This window comes from Bombina bombina, chromosome 6 (genome assembly GCF_027579735.1).
Source record: "Bombina bombina isolate aBomBom1 chromosome 6, aBomBom1.pri, whole genome shotgun sequence".
In the NCBI taxonomy this organism is placed as follows: Eukaryota; Metazoa; Chordata; class Amphibia; order Anura; family Bombinatoridae; genus Bombina; species Bombina bombina.
Genome location: NC_069504.1, coordinates 648,524,181 through 648,551,013, shown reverse-complemented (window position 1 = coordinate 648,551,013; position 26,833 = coordinate 648,524,181). Strand labels below are relative to the sequence as shown.

General features: G+C 38.2%; 1 protein-coding gene across 2 annotated transcripts in view; it reads left to right on the top strand.

The window, feature by feature from the left end:
* Positions 1 to 26,833, top strand: part of LOC128663378 (aminopeptidase Ey-like) — a 173,187-nt gene that overhangs the window by 67,602 nt on the left and 78,752 nt on the right. The window contains exon 1 of one of the 2 annotated variants that reach the window (XM_053717684.1): positions 15,465 to 15,501. The exons of the other annotated variant lie outside the window; for it this stretch is intronic. The gene's annotated coding sequence lies outside the window, so the exon portion shown is untranslated. Of the gene's footprint in view, positions 1 to 15,464; positions 15,502 to 26,833 lie in introns of those variants that run through there. 2 annotated transcript variants of the gene reach the window in all.

The following is a 26,833-nucleotide window of genomic DNA, read 5'->3' as shown; positions in this document are numbered from 1 at the left end:
AACAGTGCAACTCTTGGCAGGACCCTCTCTCTTCCCATTTGATCCCTGTAATCGTTTTTATATACCTCCTATGTTCATAACGCTGCGGAACCTGTTGGCGCTCTACAAATACCTGATAATAATAATAATAAAAGTTAGTCAGTGTTGATATCACTCTATGTCAGGACTGTTGTTTATAACACACCAATTTACTTACACGTAAAGGGACATAACACCCCAAAAAAAAAAAATCTTTTAAGATTGAGATAGATTTTAAATAAATTTGCATTTGTTTTGCTAATATCAAATTATCTTCATTCTCTTAGTATCCTTTGTTGAAGGAGCATAAACAAGAGGCATATATGTGCATCCAGCAGCAACAGCTAGCTCCCAGTTATCCTAGGTATGCTTTACATCAAAGGATACCAAGAGAATAAATAAAAAGTACATATTAAAAGAACATTTTGTGAATCATAAAAAAATAATTTTGACTTTAATGTCCCTTTAAATGTAATTAATTTAAAATTTCAGTTGTAGGTTACTAAGTAATACACACTTATTCAGTTGATGCAATGCAGAACTGAATATGCTACAAACATATGGTCCGATGGCATTTCTCATGATCTTGTCTATATATTATTACAAGTATCTTCACTTGAAGCAAAATAATATTTACTCTGCACACATTGTTTGTTTCATCTATTGTATGGTATCCCTCACCTGCTTTTAGTCTATTATATTTGGCTCTTTCTACAATGTTACCAAATGACATAAAACTTTCCTTTCCCATGTCAAATATTACACCATAATACATTCATATTCTTCCTCTGTAAATAAACAAATTAGTGCAAGTAAGTTTCTGTTTATATTGGCTTTTGCTACCTTGTTACTGAACTATGCCATTTTTCTTTTCATCTCTACATCATTTTGAACACACAACATTTGTATGTTGCGCTAATGTTGAGTGCTGTTTCAAAAGCACAATTACATCAGCAGACTTTCATAATTGACAATTGTCTACCTTTCACTATCCCAACTTCATAGATTTTTGTAAGTTGGACAATCAATGGGCTTAAAGTAACAAAGTTCTTTGCATTAAAAATTACACTTCTGGAATTAGTTTGTGTCAATCATTTGTACACAATTGTCTCACAATATATATATAACTTTCATCTTACAACCCACAGAATTGCCCCTGGAAAAATACTTGTCAGAAACAGATGGCATGCTTATTAAAGGAATAGTAAAGTCCAAATTAAAGGGACATTCCAGTCAAAATATAAATGCACATAGATTTATTGCATCTTTGAATAGAAACATATTTTCAATATACATGCATTGGCAAAAATGCTTCTATTAAGAGTTATCACTGTTTTAGTGTTAACATTTTTCTCTGCATGTGCATGTGAAGGATAGCTAGATATTTTCACTGCACCAACATTTTAAATAATGCAGCTGCTCAACTCATCAGTGGGGCTTGTATCATGTGGGCAATTAACAAATTGAGTCATTACCAGATGATACAAGCACCTTAGGCTAATGCATGTATATTACAAAATTGCTGTTCAATACCGAAATGCACCCATGTGGTTTCCAATTTTGGCTGAAATATCCCTTTAAACTTGCATGATTCAGATAGGGCATGCAATTTTAAACCACTTTCTAATTTACTTTTATCATCAAATTTGCTTTGTTCTCTTGTTATTCTTAGTTAAAAGCTAAACCTAGGTAGGCTCATATGCTAATTTCTAAGCCATTCAAGGCCGCCTCTTATCTGAATGCATTTGACCATTTTTCACAGCTAGAAGACGTAAAGTTCAAGTGTTTTATATAAATAACAATGTGCTCATGCATGTGGAGTTATTTAAGAGTCAGCACTAATTGCCTGAAATGCAAATCTGTCAAAAGATGTGAGATAAGGAGGCAGTCTTTAAAAGCTTAGACACTAGGTAATTACAGAGGTAAAAAGTATATTTCTATAACAGTGTTGGTTATGCAAAACTGGGGATTGGCTAATAAAGGGATTATCTATCTTTTTAAATAATAACATTTTTGGTGTTTACTATCCCTTTAATATGTGTATTTATATTGCTTCTGCATTTCATTAATTGTCCACTTTAATGTGGTATGAAGTGTCCTGTGAGCCACTAAGCCACAGGCTTAATTATTGTTGTCTATTCTCGGCTTCTTCAATGAGGTTCTAAAAAAACCTTCCTTTACTAATGATCTCCTGAGATTCTTAGGTGACCACCTCTTATTCAGATTACTTGGCACTGGAGCTGTCTCATTTGGCTGAGCCATTTACCTGCACCTACCTCACCCCATGGGAACATAGGGTAGCAGGAATCACAGCTGACAGCATCTGTTTGACCATATGCGTCTGTGCATTTATATATTACTTTGTGAATGTATAAGCCCCCCTCTGAGCGTGCATGTAAGCCCAGGTTTCCTTCCATATGCTCCTCTTTATTACATAGGTAAGTCGGTTTTCATTTGCAGATGTGCATGTATATGCTCACAGCCTTATATTCTGTATTTAGACTTTTTTATTTAAATGGACAGGAAACCCCCAACATTTTCTTTCATGCTTTGGATAGAACATACAATTTTAAACAACTTTCCAATTTACTTCTATTATCAAATTAGCTTCATTCTCCTGTTATCCTCTGCCGAAGGAGCAGCACTGCACTACTGGCAGCTAGCTGAACACATCTAGTTAGCCAATCACAAGAAACAAATGTGTGCAGGCACCAATCAGCAGCTAGCTCCCCCTAGTGTAATATATGTGTGTATTCTTTTTCAACAAATGATACCAAGCTAGCAAAGCATATTTACAAATAGAAGTGAATTTAAAAGTGCCTTAAGATGACATGCTCTACCTGAATCATGCAGGTTTAATTTTGACTTTCCTATCCCTTTTAAGTGCATTATGTTTCACATTTGGCTTTTTATGTGTATGCCCTTCTTTTTAGTTTTAATGTCTATATAAGGTCAACAATTTATAGGTAGATTTATTTGTATAGCTCTATACTATTCTAAGCACACTTTCTAGTTTGTGTATGAGTTCCCCATTACATGTGTGATCCTATTGCTTGTGCATACCTCTCTGTAGGAGTATGTTGGTGTATTTTATGGAACAAAAAAAAAAGGGAATGCATTCATGGGGCAGGAGCAATGCGACAAAATCCTCAACTCTACATTAGGAAATCCTTTATCCAAAAACATTTTAGTAAAAAAATGTGTAATGGCTACAAATATTGCACAGACTTTTCCAGTGCCTAAACTAACTCTAGAAATGAATCTACCATGGCAAACAAAAATCCCAAAAGCCATACAAACAAGAAAAAACAACAGAACATCAAAACAAAAAAAAAATTATTTACAAAAAGAGAATAAACATACACATTTTGCTAAGTTAAAATATATAATGTAAAAAACATAAAATATATTTTTAGGGAAACTGCAAATATGCTACAGAATAAAGGCATAAAACTGATATACTTATAAATGAAAAGAAAATAAGGGCGCCTCTGTGCAGATTTAAATATCAAATACCTCCACCAATAACTCACAGCGAAACAATACTCACACATATGTGTGCTAAACGGAGTGTGCTGAGATCTCTCAGTGTCTCAGCTCACTGACCAGCATCTCCCTGTGTCCTATTGTCAGGTTTAGACCACAGTCAGGTAATTCTCATAGCAGGTTTCTCCAAATACAATATGTAAACTCACTATTGAAAGCAGCACCTCCACAGCGTAAGATACTGGTTATTATGGGGTTAAAGGTTATATTAGTGTCAACATTTTTGTTACGTGAATTTTGTAAAGTTGGAAAAATAGGCGCCCTCTAGTTTTTATTATCCCACTTATTGAGTGTAATATTGTTTTTATTTATATGTACAATGAGCCTTAAAGGGACAGTCTACTTCAGAATTGTTATTGTTTAAAAAAATAGAAAATCCCTTTATTACCATTCCCCAGTTTTGCATAACCTATATTAATATACTTTTTATCTCTGTAATTACTATGTATCTAAGCCTCTACAGACTGCCCCCCTATATTAGTTATTTTGACAGACATGCATTTTACACAATCAGTGCTGACTCCTAGGTAACTCCACATTTGTGAGCACAATGTTGTCTATATGGCACACATGAACTAACATACTCTAGCTGTGAAAAAAATGTCAAAATGCCTTGAGATAAGAGGTGGACTTTAAGGACTTAGAAATAAGCACATGAGCATACATAGGTTTAGCTTTTAACAAAGAATACCAAGAGAACATAGAAAATTTAATGATAAAACAAAATTTATGCTTACCTGATAAATTTCTTTCTCTTGTGGTGTATCCAGTCCACGGGTTCATCCATTACTTGTGGGATATTCTCCTTCCCAACAGGAAGTTGCAAGAGGACACCCACAGCAGAGCTGTCTATATAGCTCCTCCCCTAACTGCCACCCCCAGTCATTCGACCGAAGACAAGCAAGAAAAAAGGAGAAACTATAGGGTGCAGTGGTGACTGTAGTTTAAAAATAAAAAACACCTGCCTTAAAGTGACAGGGCGGGCTGTGGACTGGATACACCACAAGAGAAAGAAATTTATCAGGTAAGCATAAATTTTGTTTTCTCCTGTAAGGTGTATCTAGTCCACGGGTTCATCCATTACTTGTGGGATACCAATACCAAAGCTTTAGGACACGGATGAAGGGAGGGACAAGGCAGGTACTTAAACGGAAGGCACCACTGCCTGTAAGACCTTTCTCCCAAAAATAGCCTCCGAAGAAGCAAAAGTATCAAATTTGGAAAATTTGGAAAAAGTATGAAGCGAAGACCAAGTCGCCGCCTTACAAATCTGTTCAATAGAGGCCTCATTTTTAAAAGCCCATGTGGAAGCTACCGCTCTAGTAGAATGAGCTGTAATTCTTTCAGGAGGCTGCTGGCCAGCAGTCTCATAAGCCAAACGGATTATGCTTCTTAGCCAAAAAGAAAGAGAAGTTGCCGAAGCCTTTTGGATTCTCCTCTTTCCCGAGCAGACAACAAACGATGCAGATGTTTGACGAAAATCCTTAGTAGCTTGCAAATAAAACTTTAAAACTTTAAAGCACGAACCAAGTCAAGTTTGTGTAACAGACGCTCCTTCTTTGAAGAAGGATTAGGACACAGAGACGGAACAACAATCTCCTGATTGATATTCCTATTAGATACTACCTTAGGAAGAAACCCAGGTTTGGTACGCAAAACTACCTTATCTGCATGGAAGATCAGATAAGGTGAATCACACTGCAAGGCAGATAACTCTGAAACTCTTCGAGCCGAAGAGATAGCTACTAAAAACAGGACTTTACAAGATAAAAGCTTGATATCTATGGAATGCAAGGGTTCAAACGGAACCCCTTGAAGAACCTTAAGAACTAAATTTAAACTCCATGGCGGAGCAACAGGTTTAAACACAGGCCTGATTCTAACCAAAGCCTGACAAAATGCCTGAACGTCTGGAACGTCAGCCAGGCGCTTGTGCAAAAGGATAGACAGAGCAGAAATCTGTCCCTTTAAGGAACTAGCCGATAATCCCTTTTCCAATCCTTCTTGGAGAAAAGATAGTATCCTAGGAATCCTGACCTTACTCCACGAGCAACCCTTGGATTCACACCAATGAAGATATTTACACCATATCTTATAAAAGACTTTCCTGGTGACAGGCTTCCGAGCCTGAATCAAGGTATCAATGACCGATTCGGAGAAACCACGCTTTGATAAAATCAAGCGTTCAATCTCCAAGCAGTCAGATGCAGATAAACTAGATTTGAATGTTTGAAAGGACCTTGTAGCAGAAGGTCCTGCCTCAGCAGCAGAGTTCATGGTGGGAAGGATGACATGTCCACCAGATCTGCATACCAAGTCTTGCGTGGCCACGCAGGTGCTATCAAAATCACAGAAGCTCTCTCCTGCTTGATCTTGGCAATTAGACAAGGGAGGAGAGGAAATGGTGGAAACACATAAGCCAGGCTGAAGGACCAGGGCGCTGCTAGAGCATCTATCAGCGTCGCCTGGGGATCCCTTGACCTGGACCCGTAATGAGGAAGCTTAGCGTTCTGACGAGACGCCATCAGATCCAGTTCTGGTTTGCCCCATAGATGAATCAGCTGGGCAAAATCCTCCGGATGGAGCTCCCACTCCCCCGGATGAAAAGTCTGCCGACTTAGAAAATCCGCCTCCCAGTTCTTTACTCCTGGGATATGGATAGCTGAGAGATGGCAAGAGTGAATCTCTGCCCATAGAATTATCTTGGAAACCTCCATCATGGCCAGGGGGCTCCTTGTTCCCCCCTGATGGTTGATATAGGCTACAGTTGTGATACTGTCCGACCGAAATCTGATGAACTTGGCCACAGCTAGTTGAGACCAAGCCTGAAGAGCATTGAATATCGCTCTTAGTTCCAGAATGTTTATCGGAAGGAGGGCTTCCTTCTGAGTCCACGAACCCTGAGCCCTCAGGGAGTTCCAGACTGTGCCCCAGCCCAGAAGGCTGGCATCTGTCATCACTATAGTCCACTCTGGCCTGCGGAAACTCATTCCCCTGGACAGATGGACCCGCGATAACCACCAGAGAAGAGAATTCCTGGTCTCTTGATCTAGATCTAACAGAGGAGACAAATCTGTGTAGTCCCCATTCCACTGGTTGAGCATGCAAAGTTGCAGTGGTCTGAGATGTAGGCGGGCAAACGGAACTATGTCCATTGCTGCTACCATTAGGCCGATCATTTCCATACACTGAGCCACTGATGGCCGAGGAGTGGAATGAAGAACACGGCAAGAGATTAGAAGCTTTGATATTCTGACTTCTGTCAGAAAAATTTTCATTTCTACTGAATCTATTAGAGTTCCTAGGAAGGAAACTCTTGTGAGAGGAGAGAGAGAACTCTTTTCTATGTTCACTTTACACCCATGAGACCTCAGAAAGGCCAGAACAATGTCCGTATGGGACTTGGCAATTTGAAGAGTCGACGCCTGAATCAGAATGTCGTCTAGGTAAGGGGCTACCGCTATGCCCCGTGGCCTTAGAACTGCCAGGAGGGACCCTAGAACCTTCGTAAAGATTCTTGGTGCCGTGGCTAACCCGAAGGGAAGAGCCACAAACTGGTAATGCCTGTCTAGGAAGGCAAACCTGAGGAACTGATGATGATCTCTGTGAATCGGAATGTGGAGATAGGCATCCTTTAAATCCACTGTAGTCATAAATTGACCCTCCTGAATCATAGGGAGGATGGTTCGGATTGTTTCCATCTTGAAGGATGGGACTCTGAGAAATTTGTTTAGGATCTTGAGATCCAAGATAGGTCTGAAAGTTCCCTCTTTTTTGGGAACTATAAACAGATTTGAATTGAAACCCAGCCCCTGTTCCTCTCTTGGAACTGGGTGGATAACTCCCATAACCAGTAGGTTTTGAACGCAACGTAAGAATGCCTCTCTTTTTATCTGGTTTACAGATAGTTGTGAGAGATGAAATCTCCCCTTTGGAGATGACCCTTTGAATTCCAGAAGATATCCCTGGGAAACAATCTCTAGTGCCCAGGGATCCTGGACGTCTCTTGCCCAAGCTTGGGCGAAGAGAGAAAGTCTGCCCCCCACTAGATCCGGTCCCGGATCGGGGGCTACTCCTTCATGCTGTCTTAGAGGCAGCTGCAGGCTTCTTGGCCTGCTTCCCCTTGTTCCAAGCCTGGTTAGGTCTCCAGACTGGTTTGGACTGGGCGAAATTTCCCTCTTGTTTTGCATTAGAGGAAGTTGAAGCTGCGCCACTCTTGAAGTTTCGAAAAGAACGAAAATTATTCTGTTTGGTCCTTAACTTATTGGACCTATCCTGAGGAAGGGCGTGGCCTTTTCCTCCAGTAATATCAGCAATGATCTCCTTCAGACCAGGCCCGAATAGGGTCTGTCCCTTGAAGGGGATGTTAAGAAGTTTAGACTTTGAAGTAACATCTGCTGACCAGGACTTAAGCCATAGCGCCCTACGCGCCAAAATGGCAAAGCCTGAATTCTTAGCCGTTAGTTTGGTTAACTGAAAAACGGCATCAGAAATAAAGGAATTAGCTAACTTAAGAGCTTTAATCCTGTCTAAAATATCATCTAACGGGGTCTCTACCTGCAGAGCCTCCTCGAGAGACTCTAACCAAAAAGCCGCTGCAGCAGTAACTGGGGCTATGCATGCAAGAGGCTGGAGGATAAAACCTTGATGTATAAAAATTTTCTTAAGGAGGCCCTCCAATTTTTTATCCATAGGATCTAGGAGAGCACAACTGTCCTCGATGGGGATAGTTGTATGCTTAGCTAGGGTAGAGACTGCTCCCTCTACCTTAGGGACCATCTGCCACGAGTCCCACATGGCGGCATCTATGGGAAACATCTTTTTGAAAACAGGAGGGGGAGAGAACGGCACACCTGGTCTATCCCATTCCTTAGTAATAATTTCCGAAAACCTCTTAGGGACTGGAAAAACATCAGTGTAAACAGGCACTGCAAAGTATTTGTCCATTTTACACAATTTCTCTGGAACCACAATGGGGTCACAGTCATCCAGAGTCGCTAAAACCTCCCTAAGCAATAAGCGGAGGTGTTCAAGCTTAAATGTAAATGCTGTAAGGGTCACCCACAGATAGAAGCTCACCTGCCTCGGCTTCTGAGCATTGTGAGGGTATATCGGACATAGGCAATAAAGCGTCAGAAAGCTCTGTATTAGTTCTAGCCCCAGAGCTGTCTCGCTTTCCTTGTAACCCTGGCAGTTTGGACAATACCTCTGTGAGGGTATGATTCATAACTGCCGCTATGTCCCGCAAGGTAAACGAATTAGACGCGCTAGATGTACTTGGCGTCACTTGAGCGGGAGTTATAAGTTCTGACACATGGGGAGAGTTAGATGGCATAATCTCCCTTTTTTTAGTCAGACAATCCCCTGGAGATAAATCTTTAAGTGCCATAATATGGTCTTTATAGTTTATAGAAATTTCAGTACATTTGGTACACATTCTAAGAGGGGATTCCACCATGGCTTCTAAACATATTGAACAAGGAGTTTCCTCTATGTCAGACATGTTTAACAGACTAGTAATGAGACAAGCAAGCTTGGAAAACACTTTAATAAAGGTAAAACAGCAATTAAACAAAAACGTTACTGTGCCTTTAAGAGAAAAAAAACTAACACTTAAACTGCAAAACAGTGAAAAAATAAAGCAAATTCTTTGAAATTTTTACAGTGTGTGTAAGGGACTAAAGCAGCATTGCACCCACTTGCAAATGGATGATTAACCCCTTAGGCCCCAAACCGGATTGAAAAACGTTAAAAAACGTTAAAAGACAGTTGAGCACCCTGCCACAGCTCTGCTGAGGCTCCTACCTGCCCACAAATACGATTATGTGCAGAAATAAACCCCTTGTAATGGTCCTCAGGTGTCAGAGGACTCCTCTAGGGAAGCTGGATGTCTCAGTCTGAATAAAAACTGCGCATTTAGAGCGCTAAAATAGGCCCCTCCCACCATGTACTGGATGCCAGAGGGGCCTTAAGAAAGTACTCCTAGGAGTGCCTGATTAGCCATGTGGAAACTAGGCCCCAAATAAAGAGTTATCTCCCTCAGAGAAAAAAATTTCCTATTTTAAAATCATGTAAACGTTTTTGTCCCTAAGTAATATAAGTATTAACATGAGTATTACCCTGTTCTGTAAGCATGATCCCAGTTGCTGTTAAATCACTGCATCAGGCTTACCTCAGTACACAAGGCTCTGTCAGTATTTTCTAGAATTCATATCATCTCTCTAGAAATAAAATTACTGAACATACCTCAAGGTAGGTAATCTGCAGGCCGTTCCCCCAACTGAAGTTGTCCTATATTCTTCAGTTATGTGTGAGAACAGCAGTGGACCTTAGTTACAAACCGCTAAGATCATCAAATCACCAGGCAGAACTCTTCTTCTAATTTCTGCCTGAGCGTAAAACAGTACAACGCCGGTACCGTTTAAAAATAACAAACTCTTGATTGAAGGTAAAAACTACACTAAATCACCACATATCTCTTGATACTTCCTTTCTTGTCGAGAGTTGCAAGAGAATGACTGGGGGTGGCAGTTAGGGGAGGAGCTATATAGACAGCTCTGCTGTGGGTGTCCTCTTGCAACTTCCTGTTGAGAAGGAGAATATCCCACAAGTAATGGATGAACCTGTGGACTGGATACACCTTAAATTGGAAGTTGTTTAAAATTGCATGACATATCTGAATCATGAAAGTTTAATTTTGGCTAGACTGTCCCTTTAACAAACAGCTCATTATCTTCTTCTTAAAGGGACAGTAACCCCCTTGTAATTTACAAGACATTTCTGTTGTGTTGCTATAGAATAACACATCAGCTAAGTCTTAACGTTTTTTAAAAATAGTGACAACCTTTTTACCACATTTATTTTTCATTGGCCAAACTCCACCCACCATTTGCCTTATTTGGAGAAACCAATCTGGGCTTTAGTCTGCAGACAACAAGGTTACTGTCATAAAGTTAATACAAATTGAATTGTTTTGCAGTTGTTATCTGATAAAGCCACTATTGGGCAGATATGTAGCAGGTATACCCTTGAGAAGTTAGACGGTGTATTTCAAGTTCTGACAATTAGAAATTGCTCATTAATGAAAATATATTTCAAAACTGTTTCATTACTCAGAAGTAAACATTTTACATAAAAACTTAAAATGTTTACTGATCTTTTAATGTCAAGAGATAGAGTAACAACATAACATCCATGAGAACAACACATTTACAGTATATACAGTATTAAATTGTCTCTAGATTACATATTTGATAAGGTTTCGTCTCTTTGTGTATCAGTATACATTGTTCTGCATCAGGCTTGTATAATATTGTAAAAGTTCAGTTGCCCCAGGCTTGGATTTATTTGCTTTTGACACAAATTTTAATATCTGTTCTGCCATATATGAAACAGACTTCTCTGTCAGTTTGAGTCAAGAAGTATTAATGTTATAATTTAACTGTCTAATTCTCCAACTCCAGCACAACCATCTCTTAGTGTTCCTTGCCCTTCCCTCATTACTACACAAAACAGGAAAACTGCAAAATATAAAAAGCAAATTGAGGCAGCTTTTGAAATATTTAGCCAAGTACTAGACACAAATATAACTCACCATCTAAATTAAGTGATTCAGACAAATTGGGCATGAGACATAGATTGCAACATATTCCAAACTATATATGTACCAATTCAGCCAAGGAAGTAAACTGAAGTGGTTCAGAGAGAATACTAGTATTCCATATACTAGGTCAGTAGAAAGAATGCTTCTCAATTGCTCTCAGAACAAGTAGTCTATTTACATCAATAATTGTACAGGTTCCTCCAAAGTATCAGAGATTCTTAGTTCAAATTGATATTTGAGAGAGTTGTTATTCTAGCAACATTGTTATGTAGAGCACTTCTCAAACTGAATTCAGCTGAGGGGTTTATGCCTATGGTTATGGAGAAGGATTACAGAGATTCAGGTGTACTACTGTTATCCAGCCATAAACTGGTGAGTCCAAGTCAGGAGTGTTCATTTTATCAGAGCTATAAATATGCATGTTTTGATACAGTACAAATAATATGAGTATGGCATCAGCAAAAAAGGTAGGTTACAGTCAGAGTCATACTTAACATGACTGCTGGAACACCTCACCATTATCAATATTACTGTCTAAGACTACATGAATGCTTGGTTATTGGGTTAAGACTGGATTTGCTGGATGTTGATGACAGGTATCCAGAAGCACATATCAGGTCAAAGGACATTTTAAAGTCTGTATTATGTACTAAGATGAACAGCAAACAACAAGGTTAGCAAATGTGTATCAATAAAGATATATAAGTTAAGTCCAGAGATAACTCATACTGTATAAGAGGCCAAAGGACAAGTATAGTGGGTTATAAGTCTAGAGGTCTGTTTAGTTCACCATTTATCAAGTACAATTAGGTTTTCAGGCAGGTACATATTGGGAGGCTATGGGGCCTATTTATCAAGCTCCGTATGGAGCTTGAAGGCCAGTTTTTCTGGCGAGCCTTCAGACTCGCCAGAAAAACTGGCCTTCAAGCTCCATACGGAGCTTGATAAATAGGCCCCATAGCCTCCCAATATGTACCTGCCTGAAAAAAAAGACCGCTGCTCCATAACCTGTCTGCCTGCTCTGAGGAGGCGGACAGACATCGCAGGAAATCAACCCGATCGTATTGACACCCCCTGCTAGCGGCTGATTGGCCGCGAATCTGCAGGGGGTGGCGTTGCACCAGCAGTTCACAAGAGCTGCTGGTACAATGCTGAATGCGGAGAGCGTATTGCTCTCCACATTCAGCGATGTCTGTCGGACTTGATCCACTGATCGGGAATGTGCGACAGAGGGTTGATAAATTGACCCATATAAGTCCAGTGGTCAGTTACAGGCAGTCATCAGTCCAGTGACTAGGTATAGGGAGGCTAAAATCCAGTTGTCAAGTGAAGGAATAAAATACAGTAAGGTCAGTGGTTACATAATGGCTGGTTATTAGGTCACTGGTCAAGCGGATGCAGCTTATCATGTTAGACAGAGGACAAATGCTCACAGTACATACTAACAATCAAACACTGGGGGGAAATTACTGTTCCCTTAAGAAGCTCTCACATTCATACACATTCATATAAATTCTGTCTTGTCTAGAAGAAAACCTAAACATGTGCACTCAAGAAATTTAAGAGCAGGCAAGTGGAGCACATGCATGCCTAGGCACTCGCATATACACATAGCAATAAATAATGCCACAGCAGCTACTTGGAGTCGGTGGGAAGAGTGAACTCTTATTAACCTAAAGGGTCTGTCAGCAGTTCCTCTCTTCCCAGTTAATAAATCTGCAGATGCTGCTGTGTTAACTGCAGTCTCATGATAAATCTTAAAAGATTATAACTTTCTAAAAGAAATAGTATAGGACATAAACCAATCTCCATAGATGGATAAAAAAAAATCCTCTTCTTGTCGAGCAAGGGGGACAGGCACATATAGAATGTTATGCATGTTATGAGGCCAGTTGCCCACTTATCAGTGGATGACCACCCCCACAGTTCTCATATATTTATGGCTTCAAACTAGTTCCCTTAACCCTTTACTATTTTTCTCCAGAGGCATGATTCTCTTTCAGATCTTTTTAACTAAGTCGTATTACTAATAATTTGCAATCCACCTCTCTATGCAGGGGATTAGACTTGAAACATATATGAGCCATTTTAGAAATAAAATATATATATATATTGACTTTCAAAGAAGTACAAAATAACTGCTATAATGTATCTCAGTTGCATCATAGCTACAACTAAAGAAGGCAAAAAATAGAAGAAAACTTAGAATCCATATTGCAATACACAATGTTTATTAAACCCAACTTAGAACAGCTAGAATATAAGGGAACTCCATTAGAAAACCCACTTATGTTAGAAAACATTTGACAGAGGTGTATCAGTCTATAAGAAGACACTTTTCTCAAGATTTGTGGACTTTTCTATTACAGACTGGACCTCTAGAAACTCTTTTTTTCATCATCTTTTGAAGTTTTTGCATGTGCTCAATTCACATAATAATTTATATCATCAATTCCCAATTCAATAAAAAGTTAAAAATAAAGGTCTGATCACATATTTTTAAACTATGAAAATGATAAACAACTAAAATATGATTATCAATATATTAGTTAGCCATTATCAATAGTCACTCAATTAGCCGCCAATTGTATTGTCTCACTGATTCTGTAATTTTTGCTTTCATGTAGATTTGCAGAATACCTCCTTATATGTCAGAGAAAAACTTTTTATAACAGTTTTTTACATTTACCTAAACTAGACTCTGAGATTGCACTTATAAACTATTATTTAGCATAATTTATAAATATAAAATACAACATACCTAAAGCAATAACATTATTCTGTGTCTTCTGTAAAATATCTGTGAAATATACCGCCCTCATTAAAGGGACACCAAACGCTAAATACATTTCACGCACCTCTCTCTAGTCATGGGTGCTGTTATTTTGGAACTGAAGTTACACTGCAGTTATTTGATGGAGAATTACTGCACATGTGTAAACAGGTCAGCACTAGAATATAGTGGAAGACAGATTTATACATGGTGGCACCCATAACTAGAGGGAGGCTATGTCTATAAAATGTATTTAGTGTTTAATGTCCCCAGGGCCGTCTTTAATATTCACTGGACCCTGGGCAAAAAAATTCTTGGGCCTCCCCCCACCCCATGCAATTTTGCTCTCCACCCCAACATCCCAAAAAACAACTAAATCAATTTATTTTATAATTTTTTTAAAAATTATTAGCCCAGCAGTGGATCATCCACTGCTGGGCTAATCATTTAAAAAAATTGAAATAAATTGCAATATTTGAAACTGGACCTAAGCAGTACTAATAAGTAAATAAATATATAAATTCCTCCACTGTGGATTCATTTAATATTATTTTGAATGTGATTCTGGTGTGAGGTTAGTTGGTTAAAGAGATTTAGGGCAGCCAACAGGAGCAAAGCAAGGTGAAGACTGAGGAGGAAGCATGGAGGTGCAGACAAATATAAGTTTACTGATTGGAACCGCAGAGCTACTATGGGAAACTGTAAAATCTGCGACAGAGAAAACAAAAACTATAAAAATAAACCTTACATTAATGTGTGAAGTATCAGCATGCCACTATACATCAGCCACAGCAGCACATGTCACTTATTTGCTAGGAACAAGTTCCCTCTCACCCTGCACTAAACAATGCTGCATTGGGAGGGGCGTGTGTGCACTAACTTATTCTTCCCACTGACACCTTTCTACAAAGCACTGTTCCCCTAACAAACTTCAGTTAGTTGATCTTAGGGCCACAGCAGAAAGAGCAGGGCTAAGGGGACCAGCAGACTGGATGCTGTCTGCCCAAGGCTGCATGGATACAGTGTGAGATGAGTCACACAGCCTCAAGACTGAAGAGAGCAGTGTATGCTGCTGCACAGATGCTCAAATCCTCACATGCCTGCCACTCCAGCTATCTGCTGCATGCCCTACCCAGAAACAATCCCCACCACCAGAGCAGTTACCTGGTAACAGTGGTAACCCCGGTAGGACCTTTTCTGATGCAGTGGGAATGGCTGGATGCTGAGTTAGGGCTTTGCATTCAGTGCTGCACAGTGCACATCTAAAACAGCACATGGCAATAGCTTGGCATGTCACATGACACCGCCACGGTCTGGCACAGTTTTGTTAAAAAAATATATATAAGCAGAGTACTTTTGACTGTGACAGTATTAGGACTGAATGTGTGTGTTCCTCATGTCACATCAACAGTCTGGTATGAACCATAAAAAAAAAATATTTTTTTTTATTTATTTTTTTAGGACTGGGCCCTGGGCAGCTGCCCCTTTTGCCCTGTGTTAAAGACGGCCCTGAATGTCCCTTTAATTTGATGCCTTTATTTTACTCAGTTTTTATTTCAAGGTAGGTATCCATATGGAACTGTGGCTGGGCACATAAAGAGTCTCAGAACAAGTAGGTATATTAGAATATAACTATCAAAGGAGTATTATACAGCTGTGAAGAAACAATAAGCAAGGTGCATACTATATAACTATGAAAAAACATTGTGAAATATATAAGAATATCTTTCTAAATGTAAAAATGTTTCCCACTTAGGGCCATCTTACGAGTGGAGCGCTAACTTTTCTGAGTGAGCGATAAGGGGTTTATTTCGGGAGCTTGGGTGTGCCAGGTGTATCGCTCATATTAAAAATTGAAAGTAAATGCGATCGACTGAGTGCATTCGTGATTTATGCTAGAATGATTACCGCGTCCTCCGAGCTCTGGTTAACAAAAAAAGTCTTACAAAACACGTGAAAAATACATTACAAAGTACACTTGCACTCAAAATAACACCATCTAATAAAAATTATATAAAAAAAAATATTGCACACAAAAGTTAAAAAGTCTCAGGTGTTAAAAGGCAGACAAAGGGCTTTAATGTGGAGATACATACATACACACACATCGCTAAAGCTGCATATGTATGTATCTATCTATCTATCTATCTATCTATCTATCTATCTATCTATCTATATATATATATATATATATATATATATACACGTGTGTGTACATGTGTTTATGTATTTCTATGTGTATAAACTGTATGTATTTAGAGACATATATACATATAAACACATAAATACATATGTACACATATGTAAATATATATATACAATATATATAAGAAGCCCTTTGCAGTTAAAGGGACACTATACCCAAACATTTTCTTTCGATTAAGGTAGAGAATATAACTTTAAACAACATTCCAATTTACTTCTATTACCTAATTTGCTTTATTCTTTAGATATACTTTAATGAAGAAATACCAATGCACACAGTGAACCAATCACAGGAGGCATCTATGTGCAGCTACCAATCAGCAGCTACTAAGCATATCTAGATATGCTTTTCAGCAAAGAATATCAAGAGAATGAAGCAAAATAGATAATAGAAGTAAATTAAAAAGTTGTTTATCATTGTATGCTCTTTCATCTAAATCTTTCAGCTAAATCATGAAAGAAAAAAATTGGGTTTCATGTCCCTTTAAGTAGATGAAAACCCGAAAAAACATATTTATGCTATATTCATTTTTAATAAAGGTTTTAACTATGTATTTATTGTAAATATTTCACATTCCAATGTTCTGCACATAGGGGAATATGTTCTAAGTATTTCTAAAAAGATATTCCTTTTAGCTCTATTAAAGCTTTGTTTTTATCCAGTATTTGGCTTTTTCTTTTTTTTTTTTTCTGTGACTGCGCTGGACTTTAATCTTCAATGGAATAAGTTACTACTTGTTTTATATATAGAGTATTCTATCACCCCTCCAATAGAATATTCCTCCTTCTATTCACAGTTTGGCTGTGTTTTTTCACCGGATATTGTTTTCTCACAATACGGGTCGAATACACAGAATTTATGGAGTGCGTATACTGCATTATTATCACTTAACGGTTACAAACACATCAAGCCCTTCTCCTTTATTAGAGATCTGCAGAGTCAGACAAGGAACTAAAATAAGAACCGTATAGGACCTGCGCCATCTATATTCCACAGCGATATTCAGTACAGTCTATCGGGAGAGACTGCAAGAAGGCAGCGGTCCACTGTTTAAGGAGAGTATTGTTCTTATCTTATGTCATTTGCATACAGATTTTTGTGATAATATCTGACAATGACTGTGCATCAGCTATTTTTTCTATATATATCTGTATATATCTGTATCTATATATACGGTATATATATATATATATATATATATATATATATATATATATATATATATATATATATATATATATTGTGCCAAAATACCATCAGATATATTTAGAAATATGTATTTAAGAATACATAGTACATATTCTGTTATGTGAAGAACTTTGTAATGTGAAATATTAATATTTTCACGTTGAGTTAGCTCACTTGAGTATATGCGATTGGGTTTGCACGCGAGTAGTGTGTTGGTTGTTCCCCCCACTTTTTTTGCTCCATTGATTTCTATGGGGATTATATGATCGTGCACACAATATTCTACGTTTGTTTTTTGTGCTTGTTGGGTTAGAGCGCAAGTGGAAACAGTTTATTTTTAACTCATAATATGTGTGCAATCCGACGCACACAAAAAAGGTACTTCTAGCTCAGTTAACGCTTGTTCGGGTGTGCGTTAAATAGCACTCCACTAGTAATCTGGCCCTTTATGTGTTTGTAATGACTTGTTATACCAGTGCCATAGTATTACATCTATTGAAAATAGCTTTTTACGTATATTTTTTGCTTTACAAATAACTGGCTTTGCTCATTAAAACCACCATCCCTAATCAACTTTTCAATACTAGCCTTTGTTTGCCTAGAGGGATAACATAAGGAGGTCTGTGCTTTCTGTAGACTAAGTAATTTGAGCGGACATGCACTTTAGAAAATGGGTGGTGGTTTCAATTAGAAAATAACATCTATTTTAAAAACAAATATAAAGGTGGCGATTTCCCATAGATTTATTATCTTACAGCTAGTATAAGAAGATATTTGAAGCTTATTATATTAATTATATTTTATAATACCGTGTCCCCTTAAAGGGACACTGAACCCAAAAAAAATTATTTTGTGATTCAGATAGAGCATGACATTTAAAGCAACTTTCTAATTTACTCCTATTATCAAATTTTCTTCGTTATCTTGCTATCTTTTTTTTTAAAAAGAAGGCATCTAAGCGTTTTTTTGGTTCATTCCTCTGGACAGCACTTTTTTATTGGTGGATGAATTTATCCACCAATCAGCAAGAACAACCCAGGTTGTTCACCAAAAATGGGCCGGCATCTAAACTTACATTCTTGCATTTCAAATAAAGATACCAAGAGAATTAAGAAAATTTGATAATAGGAGTAAATTAGAAAGTTGCTTAAAATTTCATGCTCAATCTGAATCACGAAAGAAAAAATTGGGGTTCAGTGTCCCTTTAAGGTTCAGAATAAATACATGAGACAGAGCATGAAGATGGAGACTCATGGCAGACTATAGAATTGCTATGATAGGCTGATATTTGCTAATAGAGTCTAAAGAACCCTAAGATTCATGACATGTGCATTAAAGTGTATTAAAGCAGATCACTGAAAGAAGAAAAATGTCATCTAGTCGGTGAGCTCTAAATATTAAAGGGATATTTTAATTGCAAAATTGCTACAATATTCCACATTTAGGGCAAGATTACAACTGTTATTGGCTCACCCATATGTTCAGTTAGATACCAGAAGTGCATTGCTGCTCCTTCAACTAATGATACCAAGAGAATTAAACAAATTTGATAATAGAAGTAAACTGGAAAGTTGTTTAAAATTGTATATTCTACCTAAATCATAAAAGAAAAATTTTGGGTTTCATGTCCCTTTAAAAGGTTTTGGGTCTCTATACAAAAATATCCATTAACTTTATTAGACTTATTTTTTCCTATCTATACTATAATCGCGTTTATAACACGTCCGTTGCCGTCGGCAGTTGCGCACGCATCCTCAAAGAAATGTTGGCAGAGCGAGGCACCCAACAGAATGTTGGCTGTGCACACAGCCAAAAGAATTCACCTAGATGCAGCGAAATCCACCGGGTTGCAGCGAAGGCAAACTGAGCATTACAAAAAAAATAAAAAATAACCACCCGCAATAAGTATTACAAAAAAAAACCTAACCATCCGCAATAAGTAATAAAAATAAAAACTAACCGCCCACAATAACTATTTAAAAAAAAAAAAACGCCCGTATGATTTATTAAGAAAAATAAAACCCACAACGCATTAAACCTAATATACTCATGAACCCCCACAAAGCAAAAAACTAATTTAATGACTAAGCCCCCTATTAAAAAAAATACTACATTACAATTAAAATAAAAAAAAAATTACATTACATTAATCTAAAATTACAAAAAATAAAAAAAGCTAACATTACAAAAAATAATAAACAACACTTTCCAAAATAAAAAAATTAAGCCGAATCCCTATGAAAATAAAAAAGCCCCCCCAAAATAAAAACACTCCCTAATCTAAGAATAAACTACCAACAGCCCTTAAGAAATCAGCTCTTTTACATTAAAAATAAACAAAGTCCCCCCTAACAGTAAAACCCCCCACCCACCAAACCCCCGAAAATAAAAAAACTAACACTAACAAACCTAAACTACCCATTGCCCCTAAAGGGGCATTTGAATGGGCATTTCCCTTAAAAGGGCATTCAGCTCTTTTTTACTGCCCGTAAAAGGGCATTCAGCTCTTTTGCAAATTTCCCAATAAACCCTAATATAAAAAAACAAACATTTAAATTTAAAAAACCTAACACTAAAGCCTCAAATAGGTACTCACGGTTTCAGAAGTCCGGCGGAGAAGGTCTTCTTTCAGGCGGGTCCATCATCTTCATCCACAGCGAAGGTGGCGTGGAGCGGAGGTCCGGAGCAATCTTCCCAGATGTGGCGGTCTTCCCAGATGAGAGCTACTGAAATCTTATTGGCTGATTTGAACAGCCAATAGGATTTCAGTAGCTCTAATCCTATTGGCTGTTTTTAAAAATTAAGCCAATAGGAATGCAAGGTACCCCAAATTGATTGCGTCCTCTCTGGAATTGGAGACCGTCCTCTCTGGAACTGAAGACCGGCGATGCAGGAACTGAAGATCGGCGACGCTGGAACTGAAGACCGGAGCCATGGAGCGTGGAGGATCCTCTTCATACGATCGCCGCCGTACACTGAATAGGAATTCAAGGTACGCGATTAAAAATGGCGTCCCTTGAATTCCTATTGGCTGATTTGAGCCTTCAAATTCAAATCAGCCAATTGGATGAGAGCTACTTTAATTCTATTGGCTGATTTGAATAGCCAATAGAATAAGAGCTACTGTAATTCTATTGGCTAGTCTAATCAGCCAATACCAAGTTACCTGTAAAATAAATATAAACCCTAAAATAGCTACAATGTTATTATTAATTATATTGTAGCTATCTTAGGGTTTATTTTATAGGTAAGTATTTAGTTTTAAATAGGAATATTTTAGTTAATAATATTAATATTATTTAGATTTATTGCAATAATAATTAAGATAGGGGTGTTAGGGTTAGATAGGGTTAATATATTAATAATATATATAATATAATAACTATATTAACTATATTAACCCTAATATAATTAGGATTAATATAGTTAATATAGGTGGTGGCGGCGTAGGGGGATTAGATTAGGGGTTAATATATTTAATATAGGTGGCGGCGGTGTAGGGGGATTAGATTAGGGGTTAATATATTTAATATACGTGGCGGCGGTGTAGGGGGATTAGATTAGGGGTTAATATATTTAATATAGGTGGCGGCGGTGTAGGGGGATTAGATTAGGGGTTAATATATTTAATATACGTGGCGGCGGTGTAGGGGGATTAGATTAGGGGTTAATATATTTAATATAGGTGGCGGCGGTGTAGGGGGGTCAGATTACAGGTAAAAGAGCTGATTACTTTGGGGCAATGCCCCGCAAAAGGCCCTTTTAAGGGCTGGTAATAGAGCTGATTACTGGGACAATGCAGTGTAGGGACACTTTAGTATTTTAGGGGGTAATACATTTATTATAGGTGGCGGCGGTGTAGGGGGATTAGATTAGGGGTTAATAATTTTAATATAGGTGGCGGCGGTGTAAGGGGGTCAGATTAGGGGGTAGTACATATAATGTAGGTGGCGGCAGGGTAGGGGGCTCACATTAGGGGTTAATATAGTTAAAATAGGTGGCGGCGGTGTAGGGGGATCATATTAGGGGGTAATATAGTTAATGTAGCTGGCGGCGGGGTCCGGGAGCGGCGGTTTAGGGGTTAATATATTTATTGTTTGGAGTGAGAGGGGGATTGCGGATAGAGGGGTATACGTGTCGGGCTATGTTTGGGAGGCGTGTTAGACAGTAACGGGAGATTTAATATTTTAGTCAGTTTTTTTAGGCGGCGGCAGTTTCTAAAGTCACTGGCGACTCCAGAAATTTGTACTTACGCAGATTTCTGGACATCGCTAGTTTGTCAGACTTACGGCACTTTAGCAAATGCCGGCGCCGTATATGGGATAGCTCAATGTGCGAGCTGAAACTACGGACGGCGCAGGTTTCCACGCTTGCGCCGAAACCTGCACCGTATATCGGATCGCACCCCATATTTTTAAGTGTTTATATATGTATATACATACATATAAACACATGTATACACATGTATACATTTAAGTATATATACTTTGAAACCTTTTCCACTTAAATACCTGAAAACAAGAAAAAACATTTTTATTGAATATTCTTATGAATTATGTTTTTTACTGTGTAAATGTTTTACATTCCAATGTTCTTTGTATTTCTAAATATTTATATCTGTATATATTTATACCTGCATATATTCATATAGATATATAAGTATAGATATGTATTTTATTAAAAAAACAAAACATAAATATATATATATATATATATATATATATATACACACACTCGCTGGCCACTTTATTACTTACACCTTGCTAGTACCGGGTTGGACCCCCTTTTGCCTTCAGAACTGCCTTAATTCTTTGTGGCATAGATTCAACAAGGTGTTGGAAACATTCCTCAGAGATTTTGGTGCATATTGACATGATAGCATTACGCAGTTGCTGCAGATTTGATGGCTGCATATCCATGATGCGAATCTCCCGTTCCACCACATCCCAAAGATGCTCTATTCGATTGAGATCTTGTGACTGTGGAGGCCATTGGAGTACAGTGAACTCATTGCCATGTTCAAGAAATCAGTTTGAGAGGATTTGAGCTTTGTGACATGATGCATTATCCTGTTGGAAGTAGCCATCAGAAGATGGGTACAATACACTGTAGTCATAAAGAGATGGACATGGTCAGCAACAATACTCAGGTAGGCATTTAAACTATGCATAATTGGTATAAGGGGCCCAAAATGTGCCAAGAAAATATTCCCTACACCATTACACCTCCACCACCAGCCTAAACCGTTGATACAAGGCAGGATGGATCCATGCTTTTATGTTGTTTATGCAAAATTCTGACACTGCCATCTGAATGTTGCAGCTGAAATCGAGACTCATCAGACCAGGCAACGTTTTTCCAATCTTCTATTGTCAAATTTTGGTGAGCCTGTGCGAATTGTAGCCTCAGTTTCCCGTTCTTAGCTGACAGGAGTGGCACCCGGTGTGGTCATCTGCTTCAAGGTTCTACATGTTGTGTGTTCAGAGATGGTATTCTGCATACCTTGGTCGTAACGAGTGATTGTTTGAGTTACTGTTGCCTTTCTATCATCTCAAAACAGTCTGCCCATTCTCCTCTGACCTCTGACATCAACAAGGCATTGTCGTCCACATAACTGATGCTTACAGGGTATTTTCCCTTTTTCAGACCATTCTCTGTAAACCCTAGAGATGGTTGTGTGTGAAAATCCCAGTAGATCAGCAGTTTTTGAAATACTCAGGCCAGCCCGTCTTGCACCAACAACCATGCCACGTCCATAGTCACTTAAATCCCCTTCTTCCCCATTCTGATGCTCGGTTTGAACTTCAGCACGTTGTCTCACCACGTCTAGATGCCTAAATGCATTGAGTTGCTGTCATATGATTGGCTAATTAGCAATTTGTGCTACCAAGCAATTGAACAGGTGTACCTAATAAAGTGGCCCGTGAGTGTGTGTGTGTATATATATATATATATATATATATTTATAAATTAAAATAACATTTTACTCTATGTGAAGAACATAGGAATGTCAAATATTTATTTCTCACTTCGGGGTAGTGCTGTAGGTCTAATGCGTTGTCGGGTTAGCTCGTGAGAAATAAGTGGTTTTTTTTGTAGTTGTGCTCTCCTTTGAAGCCTATGGAGAGAAAGAAAAAGTTAGCTTGGTCGCGATATCTGAACTCCTGAAGTTAGTGCACATTGGCTTTCACTCTTGCGCAAACAATTTACTTTGAACTTAAAAGTTTACCTCTGCCGGTGCTTGCACCCGAGTGAAGTGCTAAATAGCACGTCATTTGTAATTTGGCCCAAGATGTTTACTGTCTTTTTATGTATTGGTACTAACAGTTCCTGCTTTTCTAATAATTAGACGTACTCATACTATTTAAAAAAAAAAAAAAATTCAAGGAGCCTGCAAAATGGAACCTACATGTATACTTGTACTTTTAGAGGTTAAATCAATGATGTATTTCATTTTTCTGCTGCCCTATAGGGGTTATGACCCTACTAGACAATCAGCCATTATTGATTTGTAATACAATTAATATATAAAACTTTTTTAGAGCATAGAAATTTGAAGGCATCATGCTATAGAACTACCCCTAAAATGTGCTACCCTACAAAATGCTGCCTTCTTAAAGGGACATTAAACCCAAAAAATTTCTTTCATGATTCACATAGAGAATACCATTTTAAACCACATTACAATTTATTTCTATTATCTAATTTGCTTTATTCTTTAGATATCCTTTGTTGAAGAAATAGCAATGCACATGGGTGAGCCAATCACATAAGGCATCTATGTGCAGAAACCAATCAGCAGCTACTGAGTCTATCTAGATATGCTTTTCAGCAAAGGGCAACAAGAGAATGAAACAAATTAGCTAATATAAGTAAATTAGAAATTTGTTTAAAATTGCAAGCTCTTTCAAAATCATGAAAGAAAAAAAAAAGGGTTTTATGTCCCTTTAAGTACAGGCAATTATAGGATCCTGGGTGGCTCCTACTGAAATTCTACACTATTGATTTTTGTTTTCCCTTAGAGCCCAAAAAGAAATGTTTATTTCTGTCTCGCTCGTCTCTCAATGCTCACATCAGGTGAAATGTTCTAAAAAAGTGTGCTTTTCCTTGCCGTACAGATGATTGGCGAGACTGTTTCTATAGGAAAGTATAGATATCACTACCATAGTACATCTGAAGTCTTTGCTAATGCTTGCGAATGTCAGCAATGTGGAGGCGGCATATTTTCAAAAGATATGTAGCTAAACCCCCTTCTACAGTGAGAATCAACAGTTTGGAAAGATTGAATAGCCGTAATAGTTTCAATGTTAGAGATCTCATCATTTTTTTAAAACCTTATTTACAGTGTCCAAACTTTGTAAAGCCCACTATTGTAAATGGAAAGTTATGTCCACTTTCTTCTGAAGATATTAATATCCCACACTGTTAATCTTGTTTATAAACAAAAAACAAGTCAAATGAAATCATTTTTTTTACTATAAATAAGTTTGCTATAATATATAATAAACATTTTCACTGTGTAATACATTTTAATAACACGCCATATACACATGACAGTATACCCATATAGTCCCAGCTGAAAAAGACTATTGTTTTAAAACATAAGAGTTTAAGTTCACAAATGTAAATTATTATTGTCATTAAACACTGTGTAAAGTGATCATTTACACTAAACCTCGCTGCACATGGTGAGGCTGCAATATTGAATATTCTGGGAACACAGTGAAGTGTAATAAAATGCCTCTTCACAAGACTACCTGCAAGTTCAAGCAATGATTCAATAACTTTAGAGCATTTTACATCAGCAAAATACACATGTATTAGCAAAACCAGTAAGGCTATAGTGCGTATTATGAGGATCTTGCTTGTGGAGAATAGAAGGCTGTATACAGTCTTTTTCAATCCATAAATGGACCGCTAAGAGAGAGAGGCAATAGTGAAGTCTGTTTGCAAGACAATCAATACCCACACACGTTGTTACTCACACTTTCCAGATCCATAACTAAGCTCATAGGGGCCGATTTATTTAAGTGCGGACGGACATGATACGATGTAACGTATCATGTCCGCCGCACATCGATAAATTCCTACAGCATACGCTGTTGGCATTTATCATTGCACAAACAGTTATTGTGAACTGCTTGTGCAATGCTGCCGCCTGCATATTCGCGGCCAATCAGCCGCTAGCAGGGGGTGTAAATCAGCACGATCGTATAGGATCGTGCGGATTGATGTTTGCAGCCTCAGAGTTATGGAGCCGCGGTCTGAAGGCTCACCGGAAACAGATAATTTGGCCCCTTAGTATGTAGGCAAATGGTATAAAGCCCCACAACTACCCGGATAAAAGCAGGAACTCCAGGGATATCATAAAATGTGTTTTAATTATAAATATTATCACTGTTTCGTCCCTCATCTCCCTAATGTACTCCATCACTGGATCACATGAACAATCCCCTGGGTAACAAAGGTTCCACAGCTACTTAATCTTGTGCACACTCCAAGATATAAAAGTACAGAGATTTGCCTTCTCTCATTCGATCCTTTATAGCTGTTGCTAGTACAAGCAACTAAGAGCAATAACACTGTACTAGTGAATGTATATCACCATTTCAATTCCCATTGGTTGAAATGACTTATACAATAGGCAAATTCTGTCAGTATCATTCAGTTCGATATGGAAATTAAAAAAGTAGGTTGGTGTCAACTCTTGAGAGAAAAAAATAAAGTTGCAAGTCGGCATCATTTTTTTTCTGTGTGTGCAGAAACTGAGTATTGGATGTGTTGCATTTAGGCCAAAGAAAAAAGAGTAACAAACTGTCAGGTAGATTACAAGTTATGCGCGCTATAGGGAATTTAACGAATGCAACAAAAGTTGCATTATTTCACCCCCCTATAGCGCAGCCATTACAAGTTTTCAAACAGCCGGCTTGTGCGTGCAATATGGTTGCGTTGAGCTCCATACTGCACACAATTCAAGCGCTGTTTTGACATGCTTGTGCACGCTTTACCCATAGACATCAATGGGGAGAAGGTGTCAGAAAAAAGAATTCTATCAGAAAATCGGAATTAAGGTAGGAAAAATCCTATTGGCTGATGCAATCAGCCAATAGGATTGAGCTCACATTCTATTGGATGATTGGAACAGCCAATAGAATGCGAGCTCAATCCTATTGGCTGATTGCATCAGCCAATAGGATTTTTCCTACCTTAATTCCGATTGGCTGATAGAATTCTATCAGCCAATCGGAATTCAAGGGGAGCCATCTTGGATGACGTCATTTAAAGGAATATTCATTCGTCGGGTAGTCGTCGGTCTGGATGGATGCTCTGCGTCGGATGTCTTCAAGATGGAGCCGCTCCTCGTCAGATGGATGAAGATAGAAGATGCCACCTGGATGAAGACTTATGCCCATCTGGAGGACCTCTTCTGCCCGGTTGGATGAAGACTTCGCCCGGCTTCGTTGAGGACTTAGGCCCGTTTGGGTGAAAACTTCTCAAG